At 37.2% G+C, this 21,379-nt stretch overlaps 1 non-coding gene across 1 annotated transcript; it reads right to left on the bottom strand.

Moving 5' to 3' along the window:
- Positions 1-7,907: 7,907 nt before the first annotated feature.
- On the bottom strand, positions 7,908-8,014 carry LOC141669755 (small nucleolar RNA R71). Its single transcript, XR_012554016.1, has one exon. It is a non-coding gene; the product is annotated as a small nucleolar RNA R71 (small nucleolar RNA).
- Between the last annotated feature and the right edge of the window lie 13,365 nt (positions 8,015-21,379).

Below are 21,379 nucleotides of genomic sequence, written 5' to 3'. Positions count from 1 at the left end.
AGAAAATTCCCTAACCATCTTTATGCTTAGTTATGGCTATATCATGAGTTTAAGCCATTAATTCTTTCTCTAGCTTCTCCATTTAATCAATGAAGAAGACAATGAATAGTGTTTTCAAGTTTTTAACTTGAACCTTTTCTTGTTTTTCTTGAAGATCCAAGCTTTCCTAAGGCTTCTCCAAGCTTCTTAAGGCTTCCTAGCTCAACCCACCACTTCAAGGAAGGTATACCATCTCCAAACCCTAGATTCCTATATAGTATAAGATGATTTTGATTAGTGGGTTGATATTGTAGCTTGTTGTTATGATTTAGAGTTTGAGATTTGGTATGGTAGTGAATGGAATGGTAAATGTTGTTGTTTTGATTAAAAGAACTTAAGAATGGTTAAAGTTAAGCTTAGGCATAAGTATGAATGTTAAAATTGAATTGGTTGGGGTTGTTATGATGTGATAAGGATGGATGTTGGTTGTATCTTGGATTTGAGGTTGAATTGGGTTGTGATTGTGGGTTGATTGTGAGATGATTTGGAGTTGTTTAAAATTGGGTAATCGCGTAAACATAGCCGTCGTAATGCCCGATTTACCGTAGACTGTTTTTGTTCTTAAGATCAGAACCCTTGAACTCACTGTTAGGTTTTGACCATTGCCATGATTAGATAGTTCATGTTATGAGCTTCGTTTTGATATGTGGTTCGTTTGATTCCGATGAACGGTTTAGGAGAAACGGCCGTTTTAAGTAACGACGTTTCGCGAACGAACCCTTACCCCTCGCCTTACTTTGAAACATAGGTTAAAGACCAAAAAGGGTTAATTAGTGTATGAAACAATTATGGTAAGAGTGTTAGGCAGTTGGTAAGACACTCGCAAAAGAATCGCCTTAAAACCCTTAATGGTTAATTTATTAAAAATGGTGGAGCCGAGGGTACTCGAGCGACTTAAGTAAATCGTTAAGCGCGAAAGCGAACGTTAGGACTCTAAATGGTTAAAGTCTAGTTTCTTAAGCGACCGGGGTTTAATTCCGACTTATGTTGTTGTTCATAGGTTATCGGACCCACTCTAAGCTTAAGCCTATCCGGGAGCGCTCAGGCAAGTATTCTATCCGTTATACTGTTGTTGTGATGTATACATTTGTATATGCATGATCTTGCGATAAATGCATATTGGTTATTTAGCAAATTCTTGCGATATATTGTAGCATGTGATATGGTATATATGCATGCCTGTTTCATATTCTTGAAATATATATCTGTTGGTTCAGTTGATAATACCTATGCTAGAGGATAGCGGTAACTTGCATATACCCTTAGTATAGGGACCCAAAGGTGAAAATATTTTCTAAAACCGGAAGTCGAGGATCCCGAGTAGATTTTTGTATATATGGATATGGATATATATATATATATTTATATATATATATGGTTATAGTTTTTCCAAACTATTAACCGAATAAGGTTTATTCGATAACTTTATTTTATTTAATGAATATTATTTATAATATTCATTCGAGGGCTTATGACTCAGCTTATTTTATTTATTGAATATTATTTGAATATTCATTTGAGGATCTATGACTCCGATTATTTGCTGAGATATATTCTTTATTTTATTAAAGAATAAGGTGTCGATAATCAAACTTATTTTTGATTATTCAAATAAAGATATTACTTTCGTATAAGTATATCTTTGATTATTTGCTATTCATTTCAAGTATAAGTTTTAATACTTCTACTTCAATTATTTTATAAAGATTATCTTTTATGGGAATATTATTTAAATAATAATATTCAGACATTTTCTAAATATTCTGGGGACTGATTTACTTCATTAAATCAGTTTTACTCCAAACACTCTTTAAAGTGTTTTCGAGTCTTTAAAATGATTTTCAAAAGTTAGAGCGGATCCCAAAACTATTTTTATATTTAAGATCTTCCTTTTAAAAAGGGGATTTAAATACTCGCTCAAAACCTGGGGGATCCGGCTCGATGGTGTGTTTTATATTCGCAACAAGGTTGCTGTCTTGGTAAAAGAGTTTTTGATTACTTACCCAATATTCGGGAAGTAAAATTCTTGGAACAAGTTGATCCATTAACAGGCATCGCCTGGGAAATATCGGTGAGTTTTCCTTTCCAACTAGGTACGACTTCTTGGTGGAGCCGTATCAACAAGTTTCTACTTGGGGAAAGGGGGAAACGAGCTTTACGTTTCAGAGTCATGGATTTCATCTGAACTAGGAGTGGCGTAAGTGGTCGAGTAGCGCCGGCCCAGCCTTATTATATTGGCCCAAATGGCCTGGAAGTTCCGCTAAGGCGGTCCATTCCTTAGGAGTTCAGTGTTCGGTTGACAAGTAAATCCGACAGGTTCTCCTCTACATGTAGAAAATGGTGGGGTTGCACTACTACGACTGATCATCGTAAGTGGTCTTCCTGGCGCGGCAAACTCCCGTAATGAGTTCATCATCCAATTGGATATTTCTGCAACACTACCCAGAGCACTTCGATAGAAAGGCTACGGTTGGGCGATTGTTGAGTGTTGGCAGGGTCAAGTTTTCAAAATGATGTTTGCATCAAATGAAGTATCTCATAACTTCATTTTATTTTGATGATATTTTAAAGGTTGAATCTATTCAAGTATTATCTTGTAGTCTCATCTATGTGATGAACTTTTGAACTAATTATAACTTGAACGGTGGTAGTTCAAGTAGTATTTGGAAAGGATATAAGTATATTGGAGTATCTTGTAACTTCATCTTTTAAACTTATATCTAATTAATAATTGTCTTATGAATGACAAAGATTTTCAGAAAAACGTTGAGACAAGGTTAGATATATGAGATCACCTTGCAACGATATTTTTTATACAGTTATACACTGGGACTTTGTGCATATTATGCATGGAAGAGGACTTCCAATATTTTGAAAAGTATATATGTATATATACTGAATATTTTGCGACTTCATCGCATTAAGATATCAAACTTGGTTCATTTCTTTTGACCAAGACTTTCATGAGTATTATGAGTAGGCTCATATATTGTTAATCATTATACATATTATTTTGGTGGGCTTGCTGCTCACCCTTGCTTTCTTCTTTCATCACACAACATCAGATAGATAAGATGAACAGGACCAAGCTCCCAATTCGCAAGCGGATAGGAAACGTTCCGCAGCTTTCCGGAAGCGTTCAGGCCGCTGTAGCTGAGGTAGAAATTACCAATAGGCGAAGTTTTCAACTAGTAATGTACTAGACTTATGTATATTATGAATTGTAATAATGGCAAAGAAATGTAAATTTAATCAGAAACCTTTTTAAGGTGTATTGACTTAATTGTGGAATAAAACGACTTGTGATTATTTTTTTGGATATTCATCTCTGAGACTATAACTTGTGGTGTGTGTGTATATTGCGGGGTCACAGTAAAGAGTAGTTGATTGTTTAATGAGATTGGGTGTTGTTAATGGAAGTGGAACTCGTGACGACCCGGATCCCCGACCCCGGATCTGGGGGTGTTACAGAAAGTATTCTATATTATTTGTGAACGCGTATACTTGCATGAATTTTAGCGCGTATTTTCGTCCTAACATTTACGAACCCTTGTCCAGATATTGTTGTGTTGTGAAGATTTTTTTTACTATTTTCGTACGAATGTCATGTTTGCCATGATAGTAAAATACGAGTTTCTATGTATCAATAACAATTGAGTTTACGATGAATATATCGTAGAATATTTTAACGCTATAGTAGTGCGTGATGTATAAGTTATAAGAACGAGAGTCTATCAGTTTATCTAAAGTATAAACCCGAGAAACATCCCGGTTAAATAAATGATTTTGAAAATGAGACAGGTACAAGTGTTTTGAAAACTGGATAAAACGGTCAGATATGGGATATATTGGAGCCAGAGTAGGCCTATTGAGGTGGCGTAAGAGGCTAATTCGGTTGCACGCACTATAAAACCGATTAGTCCAACAGGTCAGAGACCTAGCTAGTCTCTGAGTTCTGGAACAGGTATATAGGATGGCAGTGGGAGCTGTCCGGTGTTGATAGCCTGATCAACTATCTTCACATATCCACTAAGTATCTGATTTGGGTTTTGCGGTTCCGTAATGGAACAAATGATTTATACAGTGGATTTGGAAATGAAGATAGCATGCTAAAATTAAACTTCGATATTTATACACAGCACACTATTGATGATATTATTTTACAAAGCATGCTAGTTTTGAATATCCAGTTTACATATGTTTTTACTTGATGTGCAGCAAATTATAATTTCTGTTCCAATAATCATTTTACCATAAGTAGTTTTGTTTTTTATTCATATAGCGGTACTGCTGAGCAAACAATTGCTCACCCTTGCAGAATGTTTTATATATGCAGATGCCTAAGAGATTCTTCCGTGGTAGTCGGGGCAGAGTTCCAGTTCCCATCGTGTCAGACTCTTCTGAGATGGTTGTGTTAGACCAAGGGTGGCTTGTTGAGTTGTTGTGTTAAGTTAGCTGCGTCGAGATGATTGTTATAAGTTGGTTTGTGTTAGTTGTAACCTAAATCATACTTAAACCTGGCAGAGATCTTGGTAAAGGGGTCGTAGATATATCCTATTATTGAATTGTTTATCATATGATTGTTGTTGATGACGTCAACTCCTGACCCCGGGGTTGAGGCCGTCACACTTAATGACAAAGAAGCAGCTTAAGCATAAGCTGAAAGATGTTAAAAATATAAACAAGGTAAAGCCACCTAGGAAAAATAGGAATGGAAAGGAAGGTGTGAATAAAAGTAATGATTATAAGCCTGTTCCTAATACTCCTAGAAAGAAATGTTATAACTGTGGAATTTCTAACCATTTGGCTTCTTTTTGCAGGAAAAATAAGAACATAAACTCCTTACCTTCAAAGTCAGGAGTTAAGAGTCAGTCTGTTAGATATAGGCCACAAAATCCTTGTTTTTATTGTGGTAGTTTATGGCATTCCATTTATACTTGTAAGGAATATCATAGTTTGTACTATGATTATTATCAAATAAAACCTTCTTTAAAGAAAGTTAGCATTATTCCTTCTAGTGTAAGTTCTGATGCAAAGTCTGATACTGTAAATACTCATAAGAAAACTGTTAACATAAATTCAGATGCTAAATCCGCTGCAAATGTTAACAAACTTAATAAGGCCAAAGGATCCAATCAAGTCTGGGTCCTTAAAACTAATCATTAGTGGTCTTTGTGATTGCAGGGCAACAGGAAAAACATCTTAGTTCTGGATAGTGGATGTTCAGGACATATGACTGGAAATAAAGCCTTGCTATCAGACTTTATGGAGAAAGCTGGCCCAAGTGTTTCTTCTGGAGATGGCAACATGGGAAAAACTTTGGGATATGGCAATATCAATCTGGGGAATGTCATCATTGAAAAAGTAGCTCTGGTCTCAGGACTTAAACACAATCTGCTCAGTGTTAGTCAAATATGTGACAGAGGTTATCATGTAGATTTCTTTAAAGAACACTGTGATGTTGTAAGCAAATCTACAGGCAAAGTTGTTCTGAAAGGATACAGGCATGGTAACATTTATGAAGCCAAGCTTTTAACAAGTACTGATGATTCTGCAATCTGTCTGTTAAGAAGAGCATCAATTGAAGAAAGCTGGAATTGGCACAAGAAACTTTCTCATTTAAATTTCAACAATATAAATGAACTAGTCAAGAAAGATCTTATGAGAGGTTTTCCAAAATCAGTATTTGCTCCTGATGGCCTTTGTGATTCCTGTCAAAAGGCAAAACAATGAAAATTTTCATTCAAGACCAAGACTGAATCTTCAATTCTTGAGCCTTATTGATAAGTGGCATTTTATACCACTTAGAACGTCTTATAATGGCTTGAATTGATGCCTTGAAATCAAGTATTTTGTGTATTTGATGTGTTTTTCTAGTGTTTATGCATTTCAGGGTATTACTGGCGTTTATGGAGAAATTTCATCAAGAATAAGCCTTGGCATGTGCTTGGCATTGCAAGTGGGAAGATAGGAGCAGAATGCAGCAAAGAACGGGAGAAAAAACAGAGTTTTTTTCCAGAAGGGGTCTGAGCGCCCACTCAGCTCTGCTGAGTGACCGCTCAGGAAGCTGAGCGCCCGCTCAGGATTGCTGAGCGGCCGCTCAGGGACGGAAATTTAAATTATTATTTTTAGACTCCTAATTCTGTTGAGCTTCCAACTTCTGAGATAGCTGGGTTTTGTGGGACTCTTATCTAAGTAGTTTTCAGAGACGTTTCACGTGTGTTGAATCGTAGTATTAATCGAGGAGCGAGGAGATAAGGAAGAAGACCGTTTTAGCACATCGCAACAAAGAGGAAGCATATTTTCTTATGATTCTTTATTTCGTTGTAACATTGGATGCTAATTTTCTTTACTTTGAACCTATTTACTCTTGTGACGTACTCTGGTTTAATATAAGTAGTTTTAGTTATTATTCTCGTGTGTTATTATCACGTTTTCATATGAATCCATGGTGATGATGAGTTCAATCATGGGCTAATCGTGATCATGGGGTCGTAACGGATTTTCTATGGAATACTTTAGTTAGTTGTTTAATACCTTAGTGTGTGATGATTGTATGATATCTAGTATTGGTTGTGCTTATTCGTCTTATGTGCGTCACGAACATATAAGATAGGGTGTTAATCTCTTGTGAAGTGATGGTGGATCTTGAGGTTTAGAACTTGCCATGCTAGCATAGGTTCATATATGTGTATGCATGATTAGTGGGTAACTCTAACCGTTTTACTTGCCCTGTGTAATCATAAGGAATAACTTGTGCTTAAATCGTTATGTTGTCAAATTCTATAGACATATAGGGTCTCAACATAATTTATGCCTATTCAACTTCTATCTTAATTGTGGATGTTTGGTAGAATGGTATTAGTACAATGAAAGTTGGCTTTTATCAGTTTCGTGTTATTCGATTAATATCATCACCGTTACATGCTAAGGGTAATAACAATAACTATTGAAGGAAGTAGTAATGAAGTTGTGATCTCATGTGTGTTTAATATTGTTAATTCAAGTGTCAATTAAGTGCTTAATTCTCGTAGTTAATTATTGTTAATAATTAGTTAATCAAATCTAAGTATTATTGTCTTGACATTGAGAAGTAATTATACATTGGAGAGTGAGTGTTAATTGAACATAATTAATCCGAGTCTCTGTGGGAACGAACTAGAAAGTATTCTATATTACTTGCGAACGTGTATACTTGCGTGTATTATTAGCGTATTTTTTCGCCCTAACAAGTTTTTGGCGCCGCTGCCGGGGACTCGGCGTATTTGTTTAGTTTATGTACTTACCATCAGTGGTCATTAGGACTCATTGATTTAGACTAGTTACTTATTATTTTCGGTTGTGTTTCAAGTACTTTAGCGAGCGTTTATGCAAACAAGTTTTCGTACTCGCAAGAGGAATTTAGATACGGCTGAGGAGACAGACGAAGTTCTTGGTATTTCGGAGAAGATAGATTTTGAAGATTTGGATACATAAAGTGAGCAGAAAGAACCAGTAACATGGGTGATCGGATAGTTCCGGCAGATCCAGCTCTTATGGACTGTTCTCGGCCTAAAATTGATGACATTCAGTCAAGCATCCTTCACCCGGCTATTTAGGCTAACACTTTTGAAATCAAGCCGGGCACTATTCAGATGGTGCAGAATTCTGTTTCTTTTGGAGGTGGTGCTACTGAAGATCCCAACATGCACATCAGGAATTTTGTCGAGATCTGTAGTACTTTCAAATATAATGGTGTGACTGATGAGGCTATCAAGCTGAGGATTTTCCCATTCTTACTTAGGGATAAAACTAAGGACTGGTTACATTCTGAACCAGCTGGGATAAAGAAGTTTCTGGTGAAGTTCTATCCAATGGCGAAAACTGCGGCTATGAGGAGTGCTCTTACTCAGTTTGCGCAGCAACCTACAGAATCTATGTGCGAAGCTTAGGAGCGCTACAAGGAGATGTTGAGAAAGTGTCCACATCATGGTATGCCTGATTGGATGGTGATCACTGGTTTCTATAATGGTTTGGGGGCCCAATCTCGGCCCATGCTCGATGCAGCAGCTGGAGGCGCCTTGTGGGCCAAAAGCTATACTGAGGCTTATAATCTTATTGAGACTATGGCTGCAAATGAGCATCAAAACCCAACTCAAAGGATGATGCCTGGGAAGGTAGCAGGTATTCTGGAAGTTGATGCAGCTACAACTATTGTAACACAGCTCCAAGCGTTGTCTATGAAGGTTGATTCTTTAGCCACATATGGACTCAATCAGATAGGTATGGTCTGTGAGCTTTGTACCGGTTCTCATGCTACGGATCAGTGTTCTCTTACTAATGAATCTGTTCAGTATGTGAACAATTATCAGCGACCGCAGCAGCCTGTGCCAGCTACTTATCATCCTAACAACAGGAATCATCCAAATTTCAGCTGGAGTAATAATCAGAATGCTATTCAGCAACCATATCAGCAAAGCGTAAGTAAATAGTTTAATCCACCCGGATTCCAGCAACCACAGTAGTATGCTCAAAGGCAATCATATCCTCAACAAGGAGGTGCGGCTCCACCTTTTAGTGCTGATTTTGAGGAACTTAAGCTTTTATGCAAAAGTCTGGTTATTTCTATCAAGACCTTGGAAAATCAAATCGGTCAAATAGCCAATGTAGTGCTCAATCGTCAACCTGGCACACTTCCCAGTGATACTGAAGTGCCAGGCAGAAAGGAAGCTAAAGAGCAAGTCAAGGCTATTACCTTAAGGTCTGGAAAAGTTGCTGATGCTGAAAAAGCAAAAGACGGAGAAGCTGAAGTTGGTGATGAAGAAGCTAAGCAAAAGGAGAAAGCGGCGGAACCAAGGAAGACTACTGTTGAACACACTCTGCATGAGGGTAATACAGGGGAGAAACAGCTCTATCCTCCACTATATTTCCCTAAGAGATTGCAACAACAAAAGCTGGATAAGCAGTTTGGTAAGTTTCTGGAGGTGTTCAAGAAACTTCACATCAATATACCTTTCGCTGAGGCTCTGGAGCAAATGCCTAGTTATGCGAAATTTATGAAGAGTATTCTTTCAAGGAAGGTGAAACTGGATGACCTTGAGACCGTTGCTCTAACGGAAGAGTGCAGTGCTGTGCTGCAACAAAAATTACCTCCAAAGCTTAAAGATCCAGGTAGCTTCACCATTCCTTGCACCATTGGCAAGTTGTCTTTTGACAAGTGCCTATGTGATTTTGGAGCAAGCATCAATCTGATGCCATTGTCTATCTTCAAAAAGTTGAATTTGCCTGATCCGAAGCCCACCTACATGTCTCTACAATTGGCTGATCGTTCTATTACATACCCACGAGGCATAGTGGAGGATGTGCTAGTAAAGGTGGATAAGCTCTTCTTTCCTGCAGACTTTATTATTCTGGATTTCGAGGAAGATAAGAAGATTCCCATAATCTTGGGGAGACCTTTCTTGGCTACAGGTCGTACCTTGATAGATGTGCAGAAAGGTGAACTTACTATGAGGGTGCAGGATCAGGATGTGACATTTAATGTATTCAAAGCGATGAAATTCCCTACAGAAGACGAGGAGTGCTTAAAGGTGGACTTGATTGATTCTGCGGTTACTTCAGAACTTGATCATATGCTAATGTCTGATGCATTAGAGAAATCCTTAGTGGGGGACTTTGACAGTGATGATGAGGATGGAAATGAGCAACTACAATATCTAAATGCTTCTCTTTGGAGGCGAAAGCTAGACATGCCATTTGAATCTCTTGGTACTTCTGACCTCAAAAATGCTGAAGGAAAGCTCAAACCATCTATTGAGGAAGCACCTACCTTGGAGCTTAAACCATTGCCTGAACACTTGAGGTATGTTTTTTTAGGTGATGCATCTACTTTACCTATTATTATTGCATCTGACCTTTCAGGTAGTGAGGAGGACAAGCTCTTGAGGATCTTGAGAGAATTCAAATCGGCTATCGGATGGACTACAGCAGACATCAAGGGGATCAGCCCTTCGTACTGCATGCATAAAATTCTGCTAGAGGAGGGTAGTAAGTCGACTGTTGAGCAACAGCGAAGACTTGATCCTATTATGAAAGAAGTGGTGAAGAAAGAAATTTTGTAGTGGCTGGATGCAGGAATTAAATATCCCATTTCTGACAGTTCTTGGGTGAGCCCCGTGCAATGTGTACCTAAGAAAGGAGGTATTACTGTGGTAGCAAATGAGAAGAATGAGCTCATTCCCACTCGAACAGTCACAGGATGGAGGGTATGCATGGATTACATAAAGTTGAATAAGGCCATGAGGAAGGATCACTTCCCTCTTCCATTTATTGATCAGATGCTTGACAGGTTGGCCGGTCATGAGTATTTTTGTCTTCTGGATGGCTATTCGGGGTATAATCAGATATGTATTGCACCAGAGGATCAAGAAAAGACTACCTTTACTTGTCCATTTGGCACGTTTGCTTTTCACAGAGTTTCGTTTGGCTTATGTGGTGCACCGGCCACTTTCCAGAGATGTATGATGGCTATATTCTCTGATATGATTGGGAATAATGTTGAGGTGTTCATGGATGAAATCTCCGTCTTTGGACATTCGTATGATGAATATTTGAATAATCTCCATGCGATGCTCAAAAGGTGTGTGGAAACTAATTTGTTGCTCAATTGGGAAAAATGTCACTTTATGGTGCGTGAAGGCATTATTCTTGGGCATAAGGTCTCTAACAAGGGTCTTGAGGTGGACAAAGCCAAGGTGGGAGTCATTGAAAATCTTCCACCACCTATTTCCGTGAAAGGAATTCGTAGTTTTCTTGGTCATGCGGGTTTTTATCGGCGTTTCATCAAGGACTTTTCGAAAATATCTAAGCCGTTGTACAACTTGTGAAAGGAATATGTCCTAAGTCCAATCATGCATTAGGATTTAGGAATAACTTTTATGTAATCTGTTTTGATTTCATTGATAATAATAAAGACTTATTTTGTTTTTATTACGGGATTTATCTATTTAAGTGTTTAAATAAGATATACCATAGTTTAGAGTAAAGCTTTTTATGGATTATGATGAGATCATAATAGTGAGACCTAAAAAGATGATAACTCTAAACTTAAATAGTTCCTGGTCATAGGATTACTAACTCGTAATTAATAATCCGCAAAGATCGGTACATACTATGCTTGCTTCATTATGAAGGATGTCTGTTCTCATAGACATTTGTATGGTGACACTATAGCTAGTATGTAGGTGCTTATTATGGAATAAGTTCACTGAACATGACTCGCACAGCTGAACAACTGATGGAGTTCACTCACGTGTCAGCAGTTGTTCACATAGTGATAGTTGTACAAGTATCCTAAGACTTGAGGTCATCATAGTCATCTTGTGTACACTGAACTATGCTTTGGTTTAGTTCTTAGTCTCCAGGGACAATTATTAGGGCTCTTCTGGGTATAGGAATTTGTACACGAAGATAGTGTATGATCAATAAAGGATCTACCCCTTCCAGTGAAGGAAGCGAATGTTCAAGGCTGATCCACTTATGCTAGTTCAGGAATCTCTGGCCAGAGTAAATGAAATTAGAAAGGAGTTTCTAATTTGCATAGAACTACGCATAGTAAATGGTAAGCAAAGTGATTGAATTAGATAGGCTTGACACGAGATCCATGCCTTGTATTTCATCGGGACATTGTAGGGTAGAAGGAGTTTATTGTACGGTAACTATTCACTTAATAGGTTCTTGGTATTCTAAGCAGTGAATTCATATTATCCGGATAGTCGAGATATGCTGAGAAGTATCCCTCACGATGTACAATAAATGTGATTAATTAATTAATCATATTTAATAAATTAGAGAATTTATATAAATAATGATAAAATAGTTTTATTATTATTTATTTCTACTACCGGCTTAATATTGAACCTACAGGGTCACACCATAAAAAGAGAATGATTTAATGGTGGAGGAATTAATTAATAATGGCTAATAATTATTTATTTATGAAATAAATAATTAATTGGCAAATTTAATAATTGATTAAATGAGATTTAATTGATTATAAATTAATTAAGAAAAGTTCTTAATATTATTAATTAAGGATTTAATTTTTGGAAATTAAATCAAGTGAGAGAATTATTTCTAAAGTGTTTAGAAAAAGGATTAATAATTAAAAGGTGTTTTAATTATTAATGAGAATAATAAATGGGATAATAATAATATTATTAATGGGAAAATTTCAGCTGAAAATTTTTCCTATAAATACACTATTATAGACCCTATTTTATTCTAACCCACATCAAACCCGAAAACCCAAAAAGTTAAGAAAACCCAATTCTCTCCACCTCCTTCCTCCTCCTTAACATCGTTTTCTTGGTGGATACCGGTGGAGTGCTTCACACTTGAGGAGCAACTGCTAAGGATCTCTGATCGTTGTCTCCGAATTATTTTAAAAGGTTAGATTTGATCCCTCGAATTTTTATTCACGATTTATATGCTTTTATTTGGATTTTATATGTGTAAAAGTGTTTTGTCATGCCCCCGCTGCGATTAAAATCCTACAATGGTATCAGAGCATAGGTTGTATGCATATAGATCTATGGTAAAAATTTCAGAATTTTATGTGCTTGTATGAATTAATTATGATTTTTACAAGTTATATTATGGATTAATTTTGTCTGATGAGAAATCATTTCTCAGAATAATTTTGAATGTTGATCTGGGTTCTACAAGTGTTGTAGATCGTCTGGGTATTTTTTTCATAATTTTATGATGTATAGATTTTTTATTATGAATTTTTGAAGTTCTTATAATTAAATTCGTAATTAAATAAATCATATATATATTATTTGTAAGTATATATATATATGTACATCTGTAAGTCATCTGTGTGTTGTCTGCTGTTGATGCTGCACGGAGAAGGACAGAGAATGTCAGGCGGCTCGTTTTCCGAGAAGAAAAAGCGGCGGCTGCTGAAAGAAAAAAAAAATAGGGGTGTAACGCATTCCGGTAATGCGTTACACACTTGTGGCGCATTCACGGAATGCCTTACACCCTTTAATGGCTTAAAAGGGGTGTAACGCATCACCGGAATGCGTTACAGGTCTTGGAACGCGTTCCTGTAATGCGTTACATCCCGTCTGTTGATTTTAAAATTGATTTTCTGGGAGTTTCGTAACTCCGTTTTGGGCGTGCAATATACCATTGGATTCGTTTTTCCGAGACGGATCTAATGGAGTGATCAATTTTAGTTTATATAAAAGTTTTGAACTGTTTATATTCCATGAAGTGTTTTAAAGCTGTTTTTGATCGTTTGAATTGATTTTAAATGCTTCTTGTGATGCATAGAGATGTATATTGCTTGTTCTAATGTGCTAGATGATGTAACATGCCTACCTTGATGTTTATTCATGTTGATATATGTGATATATTCTTAGTTTATCATGCGATGATAGATTTAGGTGAACTTAAATGAACATAAGGCGTTTGTTAGACAACCTAGTATAGTGAAATTATTTCATAACCTTAATAATAATATTATGAATACAATCATGAGATTCTTGTGTTTATGAAACACGTAATTGAATATGAATTTTCGATATGAGAGAAACGATGATTCTGTCAACAACATATTTCTATCTGTAAGAAAGGGTTATTAAGTGACGCCTCTTGACAATGCTCCACCCGATCTGGGAATCATCTGATTATTGATTATTGATTTGAAATATTTAATTTAAAAGGAAGAATTTCTTTATAATATGATTATGATTGTAACGTAATATAATCCCTCTAAAATTAAATAATATCAAGTAGTAATTGGCCAATGACACAACGGGCTTGTGTCGGTCATAGCCTTCCAACATGATAGAAAAGTAGTTCTTATTTTTGAATCATTGTCGGTTCGTGCTACAGCCGAGGGCTTTGATTTCGAAATAAGAAATACTTGTCTATTACATAGATATGTGTACATTGAATAAGAATCTAAAGGTCGGTACGTGCTACAGCCGTGGGCCTTTGGGGATTGATTCAACTGTACGGAATGTTGGGTTAGACTTGACTTAGAATATTGAGTTTGTCCTGCTACAGCCGAGACTCAATTATTCAAGAGGCTAAAGTTTGATTAGGGAATAACATGAGATGTAATTGACAAGAGTTGTCTGCCTATTGAACATTACATGGCGGTTCGTGCTACAGCCGGGGTCGTGTAATGGAATGTAGGATCCCTATTCCCACTAGCATTATGAATGCTTAATTTTTCACGTAGGGGGTTGAATAAATTAGGAAAACTAGTGGGAGCCACTTATGAATAAAGACCCGATTCATATAGTGTTTTGAAATGAAATCGAATATTTGCTAAGTGTTGTTATGTGTTTATCATTTACAGATTTACTTTGTACGTTATGTCTTCTGCACTATCACTCAGGAGCATACTAGATGCTCACAAATTGACTGGTCCTAATTATGCTGACTGGCTTCGAAACTTGAGAATTGATACGTGATTGACTCACCTAAGCCTACTGAACCTGCTAGTGATGCACATAATGATGAACATGTTGTGTATCGTAAGTGGATAGATGATGCAAATGTTGCTCAATGCATCATGCTAGCTTTCATGAACATTGAGCTACAGAAGCAACATGAGCATATGGATGCTCACACTATCCTCATGCATCTACAAGAGTTGTATGATGTGGCGGGGAGGAGAGCTCGATATGAGATATCGAAGGAGCTGTTCGGTTGTAGGATGTCTGAGGGATCATCTGTGAATGACCATGTACTTAAGATGATCAATTTGATTGAACGTCTTGGACAACTTGGTTTTGCCATGGATGGGGAGCTGGGCCAAGACTTGGTCTTACAATCGCTTCTGAGTTCGTTCTCGCAGTTTGTTGTGAACTTTCACATGAATAAGTTGGATGTCAGCCTGCCTGAACTCCACAACATGTTGAAGACTGCGGAATCGAATTTTCCCTTAAGAAGAGTTATGTTCTTCTAATTGGTGAAAGTTCCAATCCTAAGAAAAGGAAGAGGAACTCTTCCAAGAAGAAGAAAGTAGGGGAGAAAACGCCGGTTCCACCAAAAGCTGAAGACCCCAAGAGCAAAGTTGTTTGCTTTCACTGTAACAAGGTGGGGCACTGGAAGAGGAACTGCAAGGTTTACCTTGCAGAATTGAAGAAGAAGAAGGGTAATGAGACTACCGCTTCTGATTCAGGTATGTTCATGATAAAAGTGAATATGTCATTAAATCAAATTTTTACTTGGGTATTAGATACCGCCTGTGGTTCTCAAATCTGCAATTTGTTGCAGGGACCAAGGAGAAGTAGGACTCTTGAGGAAGAGGAGGTGATTCTACTGATGGGAAATGGAGCAAGAGTTGCTGCTGTAGATGTGGAATCATTTCATTTAGATAGGCCTACGGGCAAGACTATTGTTTGAAATAATTGTTATTTTGTTCCCTCGATTGTGAGGAATATTATTCCCATGTTAGACTTGGCTGGATTTTCATTTATTATTGAAAATAATGAATGTTCTATTCTTAGAGATAATATTCTTTATGGACGTGGTGCTTTAAATAATGGTCTATATATATGTGACATAATTTACTTCAGATTGAACAAACTAATAAAAGAAAATGGATGATGAAAATCTCACTTCATTGTGGCGCTGCAGTCTCCATTTAGTAGACATGGAGAGAGGGCTGCAAATTTGCTAGGAATGGTACACACAGATGTATGTGGACCAATGTCTAAGCAAGCCATGGGTGGATTTTCATACTTCATTACTTTCATAGATGATAGATCTGGATTCGGATATGTGTTTGATGAAACACAAGTCTGAGGCCTTTGAAAAGTTCAAAGAGTATAAGTATGAAGTGGAGAAACAACCAAACATAGTATTATAACTCTTCGATCAGATCGAGGTGGTGAATACTTTAATGGAGTATTTCTAGATTATCTCAAAGTAAATGGTATAGTCTCCCAGTGGACTCCTCCAGATTGGTATCTGAAAGGAGAAATCGAACTTTGTTAGACAAAGTTCGGTCCATGATGAGCTATGCAAATCTTCCAGTATTCCTATGGGGTTATGCATTGGTAACCTCAGCATATTTACTAAATAAGGTGCTTTCCAAATCTGTTCCTCAAACTCCGTATGAGATATGGAAAGAAAGGAAACCGAGTCTTAAACACGTTAAGATTTGGGGATGTCCAGCTTATGTCAAGTAAGTTGACCCAAATAAGCTGGAATATCGATCCGTAAGATGTAGTTTTGTGGGATATCCTAAAGAGACTTTAGGGTATTACTTTTACATCGATCATCGGGTGTTTGTCTCCAGACATGCTACCTTCTTGGAAAAGGAGTTTATCCTTGAAGGAAACAGTGGGAGCAAAATTGAACTTGATGAAGTTCAAGAAGCACAAACTACTACGGATCAAGTGGAAACACCTGTTCTGACTGAACAACCTTTTGTGGAACAGCCCATTCATAGATCAGGGAGAGTGTCTCGCCAACCTGAGAGGTAATATGGCCTTGTCATTGAGAATGACAATGAGTTGTCGATCATTGAAGATGACGACCCTGTGACCTATAATGAGACTATAAGTAGTGTTGACTCAAAGAAATGGTATAGTGCCATGAAATCCGGAATGGAATCTATGTATACGGTATACGAAAGAATGATTAGAGTAGATGGCCAGGTGGAGACCTATAAGGCCAGGCTTGTGGCAAAAGAATTCAAACAAAGGCAATGGATTGACTTTGATGAAACTTTTTACCTATAGCCCTGTTAAAATCAGTTCGGATTTTACTTGCGATTGCTGCTTACTACGACTATGAGATCTGGCATATAGCCAGATGGTTTTCTTTCCAAGGGAAATGAAAGCCTAGTGTGTAAGCTATTGCGAACCATATGTGATTTAAAGCAAGCTTCTCGAAAGATGGAACATTCGTTTTGATGAGACAATCAAAGAGTTTGATTTTATCAAAAATGTAGATGAACCATGTGTCTACAAAAGGGATAGTGGGAGCGCGGTAACATTTCTTGTATTGTATTGAAATAGAGTTGACACACATAACAACATAGCAGACCCACTCACAAAGCTACTTTATGAAAGTCACTTTGATCATCATAAAGACAAGATGGGTATTGGATACCAGAGTGATTGGCTTTAGTACAAGTGGGAGATTGAAAGGAATATGTCCTAAGTCCAATCATGCATTAGGATTTAGGAATAACTTTTATATAATTTGTTTTGATTTCATTGATATTAATAAAGACTTGTTTTATTTTTATTACGGGCTTTATCTATTTAAGTGTTTAAATAAGATATACCATAGTTTAGAGTAAAGCTTTTTATGGATTATGATGAGATCATAATAGTGAGACATAAAAAGATGATAACTCTAAACTTAAATAGTTCCTGGTCATAGGATTACTAACTGGTAATTAATAATCCGCAAAGATCGGTACATACTATGCTTGCTTCATTATGAAGGATGTCTGTTCTCATAGACATTTGTGTGGTGACACTATAGCTAGTATGTAGGTGCTTATTATGGAATAAGTTCACTGAACATGACTCGCACAGCTGAACAACTGATGGAGTTCACTCACGTGTCAGCAGTTGTTCACATAGTGATAGTTGTACAAGTATCCTTAGACTTGAGGTCATCATAGTCATCTTGTGTACACTGAACTATGCTTTGGTTTAGTTCTTAGTCTCCAGGGACAATTATTAGGGCTCTTCTGGGTATAGGAATTTGTACACGAAGATAGTGTATGATCAATAAAGGATCTACCCCTTCCAGTGAAGGAAGCGAATGTTCAAGGCTGATCCACTTATGCTAGTTCAGGAATCTCTGGCCAGAGTAAATGAAATTAGAAAGGAGTTTCTAATTTACATAGAACTACGTATAGTAAATGGTAAGCAAAGTGATTGAATTAGATAGGCTTGACACGAGATCCATGCCTTGTATTTAATCGGGACATTGTAGGGTAGAAGGAGTTTATTGTACGGTAACTATTCACTGAATAGGTTCTTGGTATTCTAAGCAGTGAATTCATATTTTCCGGATAGTCGCGATATGCTGAGAAGTATCCCTCACGATGTAGAATAAATGTGATTAATTAATTAATCATATTTAATAAATTAGAGAATTTATATAAATAATGATAAAATAGTTTTATTATTATTTATTTCTACTACCGGCTTAATATTGAACCTACAGGGTCACACCATAAAAAGAGAATGATTTAATGGTGGAGGAATTAATTAATAATGGCTAATAATTATTTATTTATGAAATAAATAATTAATTGGCAAATTTAATAATTGATTAAATGAGATTTAATTAATTATAAATTAATTAAGAAAAGTTCTTAATATTATTAATTAAGGATTTAATTTTTGGAAATTAAATCAAGTGAGAGAATTATTTCTAAAGTGTTTAGAAAAAGGATTAATAATTAAAAGGTGTTTTAATTATTAATGAGAATAATAAATGGGATAATAATAATATTATTTATGGGAAAATTTGAGCTGAAAATTTTGCCTATAAATACACTATTATAGACCCTATTTTATTCTAACCCACATCAAACCCGAAAACCCAAAAAGTTTGGAAAACCCAATTCTCTCCACCTCCTTCCTCCTCCTTAACATCGTTTTCTTGGTGGATACCGGTGGAGTGCTTCACACTTGAGGAGCAACTGCTCTGATCGTTATCTCCGAATTATTTTAAAAGGTTAGATTTGATCCCTCGAATTTTTATTCACGATTTATATGCTTTTATTTGGATTTTATATGTGTAAAAGTGTTTTGCCATGCCCCCGCTGTGATTAAAATCCTACAACTTGCTTGAGAAGGATGTGCCTTTCAAATTTGATGATGAATGCTTGACGGCATTCGAGACTCTCAAGAAGAGTTTGATAACTGCACCAGTTATTACGGCACCTGATTGGACAAAACCTTTTGAGATGATGTGTGATGCGAGTGATTATGCGGTGGGCGCAGTTCTTGGGCAGCGCAAGAATAATCCCTTTTATGTGGTCTACTATGCTAGTAAGACTCTAAATGGAGCTCAAATGAACTACACCACTACTGAGAAGGAGCTCTTGGCTATAGTCTTTGGTTTCGAAAAATTTTGATCTTATTTGTTTGAGACAAAGGTGACAGTGTTCACTGATCATGCGGCCATTCGCTATTTGGTTTCCAAGAAGGATTCGAAGCCTAGACTCATTCGTTGGGTGCTCTTGCTACAGGAGTTTGATTTATAGATCAAGGATCGAAAAGGTATTGAGAATCAAGTAGCTGACCATCTCTTTAGATTGGAGAATCCTGATTCTACTTCACATGATAAGACATTGATCAATGAATCTTTTCTGGATGAGCAGTTGTTCACAGTTTAGGAGGAAGAGCCATGGTTCGCAGATATTGTGAACTATCTTGTCAGCAATATAATGCCTCCTAATATGAATATAGCTCAAAAGAAGAAGTTTTTGCATGAGGTGAAGTGGTATATGTGGGATGAACCATATTTGTTTAGACAGGGAGCTAACCAGATCATCAGGAGATGTATCACATTCTGTGAGACGGAGGGGATATTACGAGACTGCCACTCCACAGTTTATGGTGGACATTATGGTGGTGAGAAGACGGCAGCTCGTATTCTGCAAGCAGGTTTTTTCTGGCCTACTTTGTTTAAGGATGCTCATCAGTTCATTTTAAGGTGTGATCATTTCCAAAGAATGGGGAATCTTACGAGGAAGGATGAGATGCCGTTAAATGTGATGCTTGAAGTCGAGGTTTTTGATGTTTGGGGAATCAATTTCATGGGGCCATTTGTCTCGTCTTGCAATAATCAGTACATCTTGTTGGCAGTCGATTATGTCTCAAAATGGGTAGAAGTCAAGGCTCTACCGACGAATGATGCAAATGTAGTGTTGAATTTTCTTCATAAGCAGATTTTCACAAGGTTTGGAACGCCACGAGTAATCATAAGTGATGAGGGGTCGTATTTCTACAACCGTAAGTTCACTTCTATGATGCAGCGCTACAATGTGAATCATCGTGTTGCTACTGCCTATCATCCGCAAACTAATGGTCAAGCAGAAGTGTCTAATAGAGAGATCAAGCGCACTTTAGAGAAGGTTGTTTGTCCATCAAGGAAAGATTGGTCTTTGAAGCTCGATGAAGCTGTTTGGGCTTACAGAACAGCATATAAGACTCCACTTGGGATGTCCCCGTTTCAACTTGTTTATGGTAAGGGATGTCATTTACCTGCCGAGCTTGAGCACAAGGCTTATTGGGCGCTAAGGAAGTTGAACTTTGATCTAGATGCAGCTGGAAAGAAGCGAATGCTTCAGTTAAATGAACTTGATGAATTTCGACTCCAAGCGTACGAGAACAACAAAATGTACAAGGAAAAAGTGAAAAGGTGGCACAACAGGAAGCTATATTCTAAGTCATTTGTGCCGGGGCAGCAAGTTCTTTTATTAAACTCTCGTCTCCGACTTTTTCCTGGAAAGTTGAAATCAAGGTGGTCTGGACCTTTTATTGTCAAAAATGTGTTTCCACATGGAGCGGTGGAGATTTTTGAGAATGATCTGGACCAAGCATTCAAGGTTAATGGTCAGCGTTTGAAGCATTACTATGGGACACGCAAACCGGGAAGTGGTTAGTGCCGTTTTATTGACAACTTAAGTAAGGTACGCTACGTCAAGCTAATGACGAAAAAGAAGCGCTTCTTGGGAGGCAACCCATGATTTGTTGTTATAGGCACCCTTAGAAGTTCGTAACCTTTCCAAAACCACAAAAAAATCAAAAAAACAGGGCAAGAAAATTATTTTTCCACAAGATCCCTGAGCGCCCGCTCAGCTCTGCTGAGCGACCGCTCAGGGCCCGACTGGCAGAATTTTTTTTAAGCCTTAGAAAAAAACCAAAAAAATCAGAAAAATTAAAAATCAATACACAAACCCACTACCCACGAATTATCTTCCCATTACCCATATTTTTAACCCTCAAACCCACTCCTAATCAAATTTTAACCTAATCTCTACCCTATATATACATACAACTATTCCATATACTCCCCCATACACTTTCAAACCTTAAACTCTCTCCCATATTCGAAAACACAATTCTTAAGTACTTTTTCTCAATTTCAATGGCACCCAAGAGATCCAGGACTATTGATAGCAGCAACACTGTTCCTACTGCTAATTCTTCAAGGGGTACTGCTGCGAGGCCTCGTTTGTTTGATAGGGCTGCTGAGGAGGAGTATACTAGGCTTCTGGGTAAGCCGATTTTGAAGGAGAGGGGATTCTTACCATCAGGGAGGGATGGCGAGTTGTTGTCAATGATTCTTGAGA

This window comes from Apium graveolens, chromosome 6 (assembly GCF_009905375.1).
Source record: "Apium graveolens cultivar Ventura chromosome 6, ASM990537v1, whole genome shotgun sequence".
In the NCBI taxonomy this organism is placed as follows: domain Eukaryota; kingdom Viridiplantae; phylum Streptophyta; class Magnoliopsida; order Apiales; family Apiaceae; genus Apium; species Apium graveolens.
The sequence above is the reverse complement of the archived record's forward strand: the minus strand, read 5'-3'. Positions and strand labels throughout refer to the sequence as shown.